The sequence below is a fragment of the Anomaloglossus baeobatrachus genome, chromosome 4 (assembly GCF_048569485.1).
Source record: "Anomaloglossus baeobatrachus isolate aAnoBae1 chromosome 4, aAnoBae1.hap1, whole genome shotgun sequence".
NCBI classification, from domain to species: domain Eukaryota; kingdom Metazoa; phylum Chordata; class Amphibia; order Anura; family Aromobatidae; genus Anomaloglossus; species Anomaloglossus baeobatrachus.
Genome location: NC_134356.1, coordinates 210516269 through 210528124, shown reverse-complemented (window position 1 = coordinate 210528124; position 11856 = coordinate 210516269).

The window sequence follows — 11856 nt, the reverse complement described above, 5'->3', positions numbered from 1 at the left end:
AGTCACTGCTCTCTCCCCATCTGCCGCTCCACCGCCCCAGCATCTGCCGCTCCACCGCCCCTGCATCAGCCACCTCACTCCCCCATCAGCCTCTGTGCCCCTGCATCTGCCACCTCATTCCCCAATCAGCCTCTGCGCCCTTGCATCTGCCACCTCACTCCCCCATCAGCCTCTGCCCCCTCCCTTATCTGCTGCCTGCTCTCTCTCATCCCCTTAATCCTCTGCCCCCTCCCCCCCTCCCGGATCTGCTGCAATCCTGCTGCCTAGATGCATTCTGTAAGGTAGCTATCCCCAATCTCACCTCCCACTCCCCTTCCACCCTTCCCCTCGCCTCCCCTTCCTCCGCCACTCCTGCATCCGTTGTGCCCGCACCCATCCTCAACCGCTCCTCCATCCGCCACGCCCTCCCATCCTCCGACGTGCCCCCTCACCAATCCTCCGCCCTTGGCTCCTCACCCATCCTCCGCCGCTCCTGCATCCGTTGTGCCCTCTTCTATCCTCCATCCATCTTTTTTCCATCCCACCTAGTACCCCCCCTTTTTGCAGTACATCTGTGCGTTCGTCCTAATTTTTTTTTCTGTAAACTAAGAAAGAAATACAAATAAACTTAGTTTAGGGCCAGTAAAATTATACTGTAGTAATCATCAACTACAGTATTTTTTACTGAATATTGTAAGGGTCAGCCCAGTGCCACACATGAGAGCGATGCTCGAGTCTCACACCGCATCATCCGGCACGGTCGCTCTCTTCCAGACAGGAGTGTGCGGCTGTGTCGGGTGATGCGATGCGAGATTTGTGCATTGCTCTCACGTGTGGCACTTGCCTTAGTGTCAGTTGCAGGTGCATATATATTTTTTTTTTTACTGACGTCTCTATTTTTTATTATGCCAAACTAATATTTCTTTGTATTGGGGGGGGGGGGTCTAGTTTCCAACATGGGGTCACATGTGGGGGAGCTCCACTGTTTGGGCATATCAGGGGGATCTCCAAACGCGACATGGTGCGGCTAACGATTCCAGCTAATTTTCCATTTAAAAAGTCAAATGACGCTCCTTCCCTCTGGAGCTCTGCCGTGCGCCCAAACAGTGTTTTTCTGCCACATATGAGGTATCAGCGTACTCAGAACAAATTGCCCAACAAATTCTGCAGTCCACTTTATCCTGTTACCCCTGTACAAATTAAAAAATGGAGCCTAAAATAACATTTTGTGGAAAAAAAAAAGTACTTTTTTGTTTTTATGCCTCAATGTATGAAGCACGTGAGGGTTCAAAGTGCTCATTACCCATGTAGATTTATGCCATGGGGGTTTAGTTTCCAAAATGAGGTCACTTGTGGGGGAGCTCCATTGTTTAGGCACCTCAGGGGGTCTCCAAACGCAACATGGCGTACGCTAATAATTCCAACCAATTTTGCTGTGAAATGGCGCTCCTTCTCTTCTGAGCCCCGCTGTGTGCCCAGACAATTACTTTCCACCACATATGAGGTACCTGTGTACTCAGGAGAAATTGCACAATACATTGTATGGTGCATTTTTTCCTGATACCCTTGTGGAAAAAAAAGCTACCTGGTTGAAATAACAATTTCATGGTAAAAAAAAAATATATATATTTTCACGGCTGAACGTTCTTAACTTTTGTGAAGCCTCCAGGGGTTCAAAGTGTTCAGTAAACATCTAGATAAATTCAATGAGGGGTCTAGTTTCCAAAATGGGGTCACTTGTGGGGGAGCTCCATTGTTTAGGCACCTCAGGGGGTCTCCAAACACAACATGGCATCCACTAACGATTCCAGACAATTTTGCGTTTGAAAAGTCAATTGTCGCACCTTGCCTTCCGAGCCCTGCTGTGCGCCCAAACATTTGATTTCCACCACATATGAGGTATCTGTGTACTCAGGAGAAAATGCACAATACATTTTATGTTGCAATTTTTCCTGATACCCTTGTGAAAAAAAAAGCTACCTGGTTGAAGTAACAATTTCGTGGTAATTTTTTTTTTTTTTATTTTCATTGCTCAAAGTTATTAACTTTTGTGAAGCCCCCAGAGGTTCAAAGTGCTCAATAAACATCTAGATAAATTCCATGAGGGGTCTAGTTTCCAAAATGGGGTCACTTGTGGGGGAGCTCCATTGTTTAGGAACCTCAGGGGGTCTCCAAACGCAACATCACATCTGCTAATTATTCCAGACAATTTTGCTTTCAAAAATTCAAATGATGCTCCTTCTCTTCCGAGCCTTGCCGTGCGCCAAAACAATTGATTTCCCCCACATATGAGATATCGGTGTACTCAGGAGAAATTGCACAATTAATTTTATGGTGCATTTTTCCTGATACCCTTGTGAAAATGCTAAATTTTATGGCTAAAGTAACATTTTTGTGTAAAAAAGTAAAATTTTCATTTTTTCCTTCCACATTGCTTTGGTTGCTATAAAGCTCCTAAAGGGTTAATAAACTTCTTAGATGTGGTTTTGAACAGTGTGAGGAGTGCAGATTTTAGAATGGGGTCACTTTTGGGTATTTTCTGTCACCTCGGCCTCTCAAAGTCACTCCAAATGTGATGTGGTACCTAAAATATTTTTTTTGTAAATTTTGTTGGAAAAATGAAAAATTGCTGATGAACTTTGACCCCTTCTAACTTCCTAACGGAAAAAAAATTTGTTTCGAAAATTGCGCTGGTGTAAAGTAGACAAGTGGGAAATGTTACATAGTAACTATTTTGTGTGACATATCTCACAGATTTATGGGCATAAAATTTCAAATTTTGAAAATTGCGAAATTTTCAAAATGTTCGCCAAATTTCCAAACTTTTCACACATAAACGCAAAAAATATCGGCCTAAATTTACCATTGACATGAAGTACAGTATGTCACGAAAAAACAATCTCAGAATCGCCAGGATCCGTTGAAGCGTTCCAGAGTTATAACCTGTCAAAGTGACACTGGTCAGAATTGCAAAAAATGGCCGGGTCTTTAAGGTGAAAACAGGCTGGGGGCTGAAGGGGTTAAACAGGTCTTTCTATGGAAAAAAACTATGGAATATGACAAGTTATGAAAATATATATATATTCTTCTTATTATTTTTTTAAGTAGTGTTAAAATATAAATCTAATGTATAGATTGTCATAACAACATGTAAAATAGAATTAACACATCAATATATCAATGAAAAAGTGAGTGATTTTAGGTTAAAAATCCAGAGTTAGTTTCTTTGTTAATTTCACCCCTCAGAATTGTAATAAGGGATAGAAAATGAATATGTACCATAAAATGATAGTGCTGAAAAAACATATTTTCTTTCCAAAAATAAACCCTTTTATTATAGGTCCATTGACAAAAAAATGGAAAACTTATGGCACACAGAATATGGTGACATAATTAATATTATTTACAAAAGTAAAAACAAAATAAATAAAATCAGTTTTTCATTATAATTGTACTCATCCCCAAAATAAAGGTACTATTTCATTTGTGCAGTATTTCAATTGCAAACAATTTTAAAAGACAAACTACAAAAGCAATATTTGCTGTGTTTTATTCTATTTTACCCCATAAAGAGTTAAAAAAGTTAGGCAATAAATTATATGTACCTCAAAATGGTGCTATGGACAACCACTACTCATCCTAAAAAAAACAAGCTGAGTCCTTCCACAGTTACAGCCACAAAAAATAAACATAATATGGTTCCTAGATTATGACATTAAAAAAACATTTTTTTTTCTTAGGTCCAAAATTGCCCAATCCTGAAAGGTTAAACAGTTTGTTGAGTTTACCATTATTTAATGTTTATTTATTATATTCTATAATACAGAATATTAGTTGCAAATAGAGATTCAGTAAAATAATAGAGTGTTATAATATGTAATATAGCACATCACTTACAGAACTATTTTGTATTTCTTTTATAGGAAGATGGTGGCTGCACCCTGGACAGTTTGCTGGGAATAAGAGTGGTAACATTTTCCAAAATACATTATTTTGCATAAAGGATATGTGTTGTACATGGAGCCAAATGCTTTTTTCACATTGCATTAAGGACGTATTTCTGCATATACGTAACCCAATGTATGTACATTTTGTCCATTCCAGTTACTTATTTTTTATTTCAATTTAGGTGCCTACAATTCAAAATTGTGAACAAATTGCTGATCAGGTTGCGGATATCTTGTTTGACTTTATGGTAAATTTTCGATTTTAAGAATTAATATTGTTCATAAAATTAAGTGAGTGTAGGTAATTGTGTTATCCTCTAAATTTAAGATTGAAAATTGTACAATGTTGATAACTTTTTAAGCATAAGTTTAGTTAAAGATCGTCAGTAATTACTTTTATATTACTGTACTCAGGCCCTAAATGAATGAGAATTACTTTGACTTGTAAAAACGATTTTTCAACTATTAGGTATCAATTACAATATTTTTATTGAGAGAATTATATTGCCACATCATTGTTATTTCTAATTGTTCCTTTTATACTGTATGCACTGTAAATGTAGTATAGAAGTAATCACTGGAGTAAACAATGTGGCCAAAAACGTAGACACCTGACCATCATAACTATTTCATCTTGCTAGACATGTCAAATCCATGAGTGTTATTTACAGCTTCTCCTTTTCTGAGGAGGCTTTCCCCTAGATTTGGATGCATGTCTATTTAGTCAAAACAGCATTTGTGAAATGAAACATTGATTTTGATAAAGAAGGTCTAGCTCAAAGTTGACACTACAAGTCATCGAAAGATGTGCTTAATTCAGACCACTCCAATAGGAAAAAAAACAAACTAGGAAGCATATACAGCAGGTGAGATAAGTAATGAACATGTCACCATTTTTTTTAGTAAATATATTTCTAAAGGTTCTATTGACATGAAATTCTCACCAGATGTAATAACCCATCTAATCCATGCAGGCAAAAAAATTAAACCAAAGATATCCAAAAATTTAGTGATGTGTAAAATAAGTAAAAATGACACAGGGAAAAAGTAATGAACACACTTACTGAAATTAATTTAATACTTTATACAAAAGTTTTTGTTAGTGATGACAGATTCAAGATGCCTCCTGTATGGAGAAACTAGTCGCATGCATTGCTCAAGTGTGATTTTTACCCATTCTTCCACACAAATACTCTTTTAATTTTGAAAGATCTGTGGACTTTTTCTACGAACTCTGAGCTTTTGTTCCTTCCATAATTTTTCTATTGGATTTAGGTCAGGTGATTGGCTGAGCCATTCTAGCAGATTTGTTTTTTTTCTCTGAAACCAAATGATATTTTCCTTGACTGTATTTGGAATCATTGTCTTGCTGAAATGTCCAACGTCATTTCATCTTCATCCTCCTGATAGATGGCAGCAGATTTTTATCAAGAATGTATTGGTACATTTGTCTATTCATTCTTCCTTCAATTATACGATTGCCAGTGCCGTATACTGAAAAACAGCCCTACACCATAAGGTTCCCACCTCAAACGTCACTGCTGGTATGCTGATTTGAGGGTTTTACGTGGTGCCTTTTGGCCTCCTAACAAAGGGTGTATTATTGCATCCAAAGAGTTCAATTTTGGTATCATCTGACCAGACTACAATGTCTAAATGTTGTTGAGAAAACATTAAATGCACTTGAACATGCTTTTTGTTCAGCAATGGAGTCTTGTGGGTGAGCGTGCCTACAGGCCATGGAGGATGAGTGTATTACCTTTTATTTTCTATGAAACAATTGTGCCTCTTGACTCCATGTCTTTCTGTAGCTCTCCTTGGGTGGTTCTTGGCTTCGGTACAACTCTTCTGATAATTTTTTCACTCCTCTGTCTGAAATCCTGTAGGGAGCACCTGTTCGTGGCTGATCAATTTTGAAATTATGTTCTTTACACTTCTTAATTATGGCTCCAACAGTGCTCACAGGAACCTTCAGTAATTTAGAATTTATGTCGTCGATGCCATCAGTATGTTTTGCAACAATAAGATTGTGAAGGTCTTGAGACACCTGTCTGGCTTTACCAATCATCAGATGTTTCTTATCTGACACCTTTTGTTGGCCATCAGTTGAATTAGGCTCCTTTCAGATTACGTTTTGCCTTACGTTCACAGGGCCCGTCAGGGCATCTGTCCGAACCACCCCTCCCCCTCACCCTGCAAAGCATGTTTCGGACGCATGCGCTGGCAGGGCCATTCACTGTAATTGAGCACACTACGTTAGAGTGTGCTCTGTTTTGTGCCATTTTTGCACATATACGTTTTCTGCAGACGGACACCCGAACGTAGTCGACTACGTTCGGGTGTCCGTCTGCAGAAAACGTATATGTGCAAACATGGCACAAAACAGAGCACACGCTAACATACAGTCATGGCCAAAAGTTTTGAGAATGACACCAAAATTATATTTTCACATGATCTGTTGCCCTCTGGTTTTTAATTGTGTTTGTCTGATGTTTACATCACATACAGAAATATAATTGCAATCATATTATGAGTACCAAAAGGTTATATTGACAGTTAGAATGAGTTAATGCAGCAAGTCAATATTTGCAGTGTTGACCCTTCTTCTTCAGGACCTCTGCAATTCTCCCTGGCATGCTCTCAAACAACATCAACTTCTGGACCAAATCCTGACTGATAGCTGTCCATTCTTGCATAAGCAATGCTTGCATTTTGCCAGAATTTATTGGTTTTTGTTTGTCCACCCGTCTCTTGATGATTGCCCACAAGTTCTCAATGGGATTAAGATCTGGGGAGTTTCCAGGCCATGGACCCAAAATCTCTATATTTTGTTCCATGAGCCATTTTGTGATCACCTTTGCTTTATGGCAAGGTGCTCCAAAATGCTGGAAAAGGCACTGTTGGGTGCCAAACTGCTCTTGGACAGTTGGGAGAAGTTGCTCTTGGAGGACATTCTGGTACCATTCTTTATTCATGGCTGTGTTTTTAGGCAAGACTGTAAGTGAGCCGATTCCCTTGGCTGAGAAGCAACCCCACACATGAATCGTTTCAGGATGCTTAACAGTTGGCATGAGACAAGACTGGTGGTAGCGCTCACCTCTTCTTCTGCTAATAAGCTGTTTTCCAGATGTCCCAAACAATCGAAAAGGGGATTCATCTGAGAAAGTGACTTTACCCCAGTCCTCAACAGTCCACTCCCTGTCCCTTTTGCAGAATATCAGTCAGTCCCTGATGTTTTTTCTGGAGAGAAGTGGCTTCTTTGCTGCCCTCCTTGAAACCAGGCCTTGCTCAAGCAGTCTCCGCCTCACAGTGCGTGCAGAATCACTCACACCAGCCTGCTGCCATTGCTGAGATAGCTCGGCACTGCTGGTAGTCCTATCCCACAGCTGAAACAGTTTTAAGATACGGTCCTGGCGTTTGCTGGTCCTTCTTGGGCACCGTGGAGCCATTTTGGCAACAATGGAAGCTCTCTCCTTGAAGTTCTTGATGATGCGATAGATTGTTGACTGAGGTGCAATCTTTGTAGCTGCGATACTCTTCCCTGTTAGGCCATTTTTGTGCAGAGCAATGATGGCTGCACATGTTTCTTTAGAGATAACCATGGTTAACTGAAGAGAAACAATGATACCAAGCACCAGCCTCCTTTGAAAGTGTCCAGTGGTGTCATTCTTACTTAATCATGACTGATTGATCGCACGCCCTGTCCTCATCAACACCCACACCTGTGTTAATGGAACAATCACTAAAACAATGTTAGCTGCTCCTTTAAAGGCAGGAATGCAATGATGTTGAAATGTGTTTTGGGGGTTGAGGTTCATTTTCTTAGCCAATATTGACGTTGCAAGTAATTGCTGTTAAGCTGATCACTCTTTATGACATTCTGGAGTATATGCAAATTGCCATTAGAAAAACTTAAGCAGTAGACTTTGTAAAAATTAATATTTGTAGCATTCTCAAAACTTTTGGCCATGACTGTAGTGTGCTCAATGACAGTGAATGGCCCTGCCGGCGCATGCATCCAAAACATGCTTTACAGAGTGGGGGAGGGGCGGTTCGGATGAATGCCCCGATGGGACCTGTGAACGTAAGGCAAAACGCAATCTGAAAGGAGCCTTAGGTGATATTATTTCAATAAGTAGTTGATAGATTTCACCTTGTGTCATGACTTTCCATGGTTGTTTGCGCCTCTCTTTCATTATGTGTTCCATACTTTTTCCCTGTGTCATGTCTCCTAATTAAACATAACTTAATTATGGACATTCATGGTTTGCATGCTTTTTCTGGGTGGCTAGAAGAGGATGTTACTGACATTTGTTGAGCATTTCATGCCAATAGCACCTTTAGAAATATATTTACTAAGAAAATTGGGGACTTGTTCAATAGGTGACTTTGCACATGTAGGAAGATGCGGACACCGGGACGTGGGGGCTCCGCACTCCTATGTCAGAGTCTGTGTGTGAGGATCACTGCAGGCGTGGTATATGGCCCTTACTATTCTCCTCAGGGTGGTATCCATCACCCCACAGCTGGTACTCATTGTAGTGAAATATTTGTCACAGGAGTTCTTTTGGCAACCATAACTTCAAGAGTTTATTTTTATTCTCACTGGTATGAAAGACATGGAGTCATTCCTACGATTCTGCTGTATTATTCTTTGGTTAACTCTCTCTTGGCCCATCCCCACTATCTCGAAACTAGTCCACAAGCTGCCAGGTGCCTGTGCCTCCTTTCCTCCATCGTTATCACCACTGTCCGATTCTCTGCTCTGATGGCTCTCTAGCCGCTTTGACTCTCTCCAGACTCTTGATATTATGAGGATACTTGATAGAATCCAGCTCACCGCCACCTGACCTCACCATGCCTCAGTCTCGGACACCGACCCTGCTCTGGCCGCACAGCAATAAACAAAAGGATTGATCCAGCTGAGTGCTAACGGTGATTTATATGTGCAAAATTAGACAGTGCACAGAAGACGTTAGCACTGTCTGATTTTGCACAATCAATTACTGTTAGCACTCAGCTGGATTAATCCTTTTGTTTATTATGAGGCTACCTCTGGGTTCCCTGTCTGGCCTCAGTCCATGCCATGTCTTTCATCCAAATACCCTCATGCAGAACTGCCTCATTACCAGGCACTGCTCTCCAACCAACCCACTGGCCATCTTTCACTCCTCCCCTCTGAACTCTGAATCACCTCAATACTGGGAATTGCCCAACCCTGTCTACATATATGGAAACCTATGTTTTGCTAACGCAGAACACTAAATATTGTCAATACATCTGCATCACATTAAGCATAACATAAACAATTTGTTCATTATCGGGCCTCAACGCTAGGTGGTGCCGGCCGCTACACGGTCCCTGCTCTGCTACATCAAGGAACCATTTTCATGAACATCAGTGCAGTATAATATTTCAACAATATTTACAATACATGTAATATCTCAACACAATAGGTGTGGGGGTGAACACAACCCCCTCCTACACACATACTAATCTTCATCTATTTGCAGAAGCTTGACCATCAAAAACCATTTTATGATTTTGCCATCACAAAGTATATAATCATGCGAAAGAGTACAAGAGATTTTTATGAGACACACACTTCAATAAAAACAAAATGGGTTACATTGAGGGAAGTGTCAATGTAGAAAGCACTTTGTATTTTCACCTCTGGTTGAATAAAGGTACCATGCATTTGAGTTTGTTCTAAACACTTTTTGGGCCTGAAAGTGAGGAGTTTCCCACCTGGGATTTCCTCTTATTTGATCCAATCAAACATACTGCTTTATGAATTGCTTATTTGAATTCATCTTTTCAGACTCTGACAAAAGCTGCATTATATTACAGAATTACATGGATTACATGATGCTGTGCTTTATTTTATCCAGTTATCCACATGCTTTTGGCTGTATAGTAGCTGTAAAGTTGTACATGAGTATTGAAGCAGAGTATTATAAGTATTAAACATATTAAACAGGAGACAGAGGAAAGCTACATATGCTCAACAATGTGAGTCACCATGCATCCATGGAGCGCTGGGATGGAAAAGTCCAGGTTGACTGGAATACAGGAAAAAGAGGATCGGCACATCCAAAAATATGTTAAAAAAATTCTTCTTTATTTCCACATAAGTTAAAATTTAATCCAAGACATGGTAGCCCTGAAGCGTTTCCGTTGCAAAGAAATGCCCTTAGGCCGGTTTCAGATGTCCGTGTTTTATCAGGTACAAGCCACACGCATGGTTATGGTCATACGTGTGTCATGCATGTGTCACACGTGTGACATCTGTGTTTGCATACGTATGACACGTACCGGAGAAAACACGTGTCTCTGAAATAAAGAGATTTTCTATATTCACCTGTATCCAGCGGTGATGCATTCGGCTCTGCTGCCTCCCGCTCCTGACTCCCGCTCATTATAGTCATTGATTATTCACTACCCAAGGATCTGGAAGCCGGAGAATCACGGGGACAGCGCCGGACAGCACAGCCGAGGACAGCACCGCCGGGGACATCGCTGGTAACAGGTGAGTATCCAGCGGTGTGTGCAGTGACATACAGGGGGTCATCGGAGTTCCCAATAAACTCTCATGAACCCCTGGAAGTCACCGTCGTGACACTTGCTGTAGCGTGATTGTCTCAGGGGTGTCATCAGGAGATCATCAGAGTTCATTGGAAATCCGATGACCTCCTGGACGTCATCGCACACACACTGCTGGCAGGATACTCACTTGTCCCCGCGATGTCCCCGCGATGCTGTCCTCGGTGGTGTTGTCTCCAGCGCTGTCTACGTGACGCTCCAGCTTCCAGCTGCTCACTGTAGTGAATAATCAATGAAAATAATGAGTGGCAGTCAGGAGCAGGAGGCAGCAGAGCCGAAGACAACACCGCTAGATACAGGTGAATATAGAAAATCTTTTTATTTAAAAGACCCGTGTTTTCTCCGGTACGTGTCACACTGATGTCACATGTATCACATCAGTGTGCGGTCCGTGTGACACCCATGCTGCCGAAGAAAAAGCGGACATGTCTCTGTGTGTGCGTGCAGGGAATAGCGGGGCCACACGTTCCGTGTGAAAACATGGCCGTGTGAGTACACAATAGGATAACATGGGTAAGTGTGGTATCCGTGTTAAAAACAGATGTCACACGTACCTGAAAAAAGGACGTCTGAAACCGGCCTTAATCATAGGATTATTTTTGGATGTTCCGATCCTTTTTTCCCATTATAAGTGTTATAAATTGCAAATAATAGAATTTCTGTCACAGTTTTGCACTGGTGACCAATAAGTCTGGATTCACATAACTGTATTTTCTCTCATCTGAGACAATCTGTCCAATTATGCTAATCACACTCTGATCAGACTCTGATCGAAGTTTTAGCACAGTGTGATTAGAGTATGATCCAATTTCCTCAGATGTGGAGAAAATGGAAGAAAAAAAATCTCCATCTTCTCCATTCTGTCTGTCTGTGTAAAATCGGACTGCACTTGGACATCATCTGAATGTGCTCCAATTTTTTCACAGACCAATTAATTTACTTGGCTGAGTGAAACTAGATTTACAGATGCAAATTGTGCATATGGCGACTTTTTCCTAGGCCGAGGAAAAAAATGATATTTCCATGGCCCCATAGAATAACATTGGTCAGATTGCAATCAGATGTTTCATTGGGTTGCACTCAAACTTTGACCCCACCCTAATACTGATGTTTCTATTAGTTAATTAACTGATTATATTTTCATTAATTGCTGAATTCTATTTTCCTATTGTAGAATCATATCCTGGCCATAGTAGCCGATGTCCTGGTAAGAAATATATATGTCTAAAGAACTAATTACAGAAAATTCATTTAAACATTTTAGTCTAATTGGAAAGAAATAAATCTTGATTGGTTATAGTTCTAAGTAGTAATATGACTAATTCTA